We start from the raw sequence: 3172 nt of genomic DNA, 5'->3' as shown, positions 1-3172 counted from the left end.
CAATCAAGGGACGCTTCTGCTACTTTTTTAGCTACTTACATGACTAGCTTTATATTTAACATTTGATGTGATGTCATTAGTTGTCATCACATATAATCACTAGTCAAAATGCATTAGTAACTGAGTATCACATGTCGAGAGAAGATATTTAATATGCTTTAGATACAATCAAGAAAACCCCTAGCCAAAATGAGCTTGAAGTTGGGTTGATATTTCATAGGTTCATTTGATTACGAAAAGACTTCTGCCATTTTTTAATAAAACAATTCAATTTTAAATAAATGAATTTGTGTCTAAGCATATACTTATAAACATATTCTTAAACAAACAATGTAGCATGTATCCTAAAATGAGCGACCTCCACCATCATGATAAAATATTGTGTTGTGTCATTGATGTTATAACTAGTTCTTATGTAAGTTGATTTGTAACCTCGAGTGCTCCCAGTTTGTACCGCGAAAAGTGATAAATCGATGCTATAAGAGGAATTTGAAAATTTGAAAAAGTGCTTTCTTCATAGCTTTGAGAAAGGAGCTAATGAAACTAGGTGTCTTTCAAAGAAATTTTCCTTTCTCCAAGTGTTTTTGGAGAGAGTGTGTGTATATGCACGTGTATATGTGACTTTATGGGCGAGGGGCAATGTTAACAAATAACCAAGGTTTAATGTAAAGTGAATTGCAGAAATTCCAAATTTAACCTTTGAGATTTAAAGAATAAGTTTTAAATCTTAAACCCTTCAAAAATTTTAGTTATAAAAATGGCAAATATATTCAATCTGATTAAATATCCCTCCGAAATTTTGAGATAATAGTCGTTATATGTGCTACCATGAATGTTTTCCGTCAATACTGGGGAGGCTTATTTCAAGAAAATGAAGATTGATACTTGTGGAATTTGTATTGATGAGATGTGAATACAGCAATTGGACTGTATATTGTAACTGAGAGAGATAAACGGCCGGCGACAAAAGCTTATAGCCGTGCATGCCCAGACCAGTACTGCGACAACGTGGACGGCCGCCAGTTGCAGGAGCTCTGAGTAGGCGGGCTCTGCGTGTGGCTCCATTTAGATATTATAAGACATTTAGATATACATGTAGTAACTTTATAAATAGATATTATCGATTTAGTAACTTCATCGAAAAAGTTACCATATAGGAAATTATAACATATAACATAGCTTTATCATACATTGACTTAGCATATAGTCACATAATAAAATATTATAGAATGATATTTTTATATCTTTGAGATAAATAATAATAGAAGAATACTTGATTCAAAAAGCACTTTTAATAGAGTAAAAGTGAATAATAGAATTTTTTGCCAATGCCTCTACAATAGAAAATACAAGGAACTTTAAATCATTCCCTAAATAGGAAAAAAAGAGAATTCCCTTGAAATTCTCTAGTTAGAAATACACATAAGTAGGAAATGTAAAAACTAGGGAAAATAGAACATTTCTTAGTTAAAATAAGAAGGGAATCACATGCGAAATTTCTTATGTGCTATGTAAAAAAAGGGTTTAGAGGTGATTCCCTAATTAGTATGCAGGAAATCTACCACTTTTCCTACTTTGTACATATTCCTAGATATGTGAATTTCTAAATAGGAAATTACATTAACCGCTTTCAATGTAGGCCTCTGGCCACTCAATTGATCTTGCAAGAATGGAGATTCTTCCTTTGAGCACTTTTATTTATGAGTCTTGGCAGATAATGTTAATTATCAAGGAAAAAGCACATGCAACTGATGGTGAGACAGAGAGTGGAATCTCACATTGTGTATGTATTCATGCATTTCTAATTCTCCATCTTTATTGAGGAACTTCCCCATCACCATCTCACTTTCAACTGCACCAAGTGTGACAATAATCATTCCCCCAATACTAGGTTCAACTTCAATCCTCATTGTGTCAAAGAAAGTAAGCACTGTTGCTTTAGATACCTGCAAGCGTGCTAATAACAGTGCAAGGATGTTTAAAAGAAACCATGTTAACAAATGACAAAATAGACCATATTGCTCAAATCACACTATAGACCATCCGATCAAAACCAACCCTACATAGAGCATTTTTAAAAACCTTGGTAACTACCAAATTTCTACATGAGCACCATGGATAGAAACTCACATTATATATGTTCATTCTTGCAATAGGGAACCAAGCTCCTATTGAAGCAACTACAATTATCTTCCCTTTAGTCTGCTGAAGGTGGTCTAGAGCATAATAGGTTGGATATACGTAACCCTAGAAGTCACTATCCTGCAATGATTGAGTTTTGTATTAAGCTAGTGTATATATGTACTTGTACGGATATTTATATACCTAGAGTACATAGGACTTAGTGTCATATGCATGTGATAACTAGGCATTAGTGGATAGGGCCATGGTAAATGGCTAAGTATCATCAATTCTAAATGAAGAAAGAATCAGAGTACTTTCCCCAAAATGGTAGGTTCCATCAACATTACATTACTGACCACTTCAAGAGTCAGAATAACACTCTGGTTGACAACAATAAAAATGTGATGCCTAACCATTACAGTTTTCCGTGGAGCAGTGCTAGATGCATCCTCAAAGAGAAATATATTCAATATACTAGCATTGCTCACCAAGTGGTCCACTGCACACCCACAGTTGGCATCACATTTTATAGCATGACACTTCATCAAACATTCATTCTAGCTACACAAATTTTGAATTTGAACCACAGAGGTTTTGAAATCGATCGAGAATCTCAGCTCTTACGACATACATAGTGATTTATTGTTTCCTCAATATACCTTATGCAGTCCTCCTCTTTGCTCACATCTACACGTATGGGATGTACATCCATAGCTTCCATCTGCATACACTTATCACCATCAGTTTGAAGCCTATGTTCACGATCTGCCACCAAAATGAGAATTGCTTTTTGCATTACAAAACAGGTATACACAAGGAGCTTTTGAGCAGTTCCTACATAGGAAAACTCTTAGAATATGGGAAATTCTCCAAATTTTCCTAGGTATGTATACATAGATTCTTGATGTATAACTAGGAAATGACTTTTCCTACATCCCATGTTAGGGAATCCTAGGCCTGCATGTATGAATTCCTTATATATAAGGAGGGAATATTATTTCCCACATCTTAAACTTGGGATCTTTAGGTCACATAACTAAAAAAATTT

At 34.3% G+C, this 3172-nt stretch overlaps 1 pseudogene; it reads right to left on the bottom strand.

The window, feature by feature from the left end:
• Positions 1-1727: 1727 nt before the first annotated feature.
• LOC148022266 (11-beta-hydroxysteroid dehydrogenase-like) lies at positions 1728-2902 on the bottom strand (annotated as a pseudogene).
• Positions 2903-3172: the final 270 nt, after the last annotated feature.

Source organism: Lygodium microphyllum, chromosome 17, assembly GCF_053477565.2.
Source record: "Lygodium microphyllum isolate KBCC chromosome 17, Lygodium_microphyllum_v1.1.10, whole genome shotgun sequence".
Lineage (NCBI taxonomy): Eukaryota > Viridiplantae > Streptophyta > Polypodiopsida > Schizaeales > Lygodiaceae > Lygodium > Lygodium microphyllum.
The sequence above is the reverse complement of the archived record's forward strand: the minus strand, read 5'-3'. Positions and strand labels throughout refer to the sequence as shown.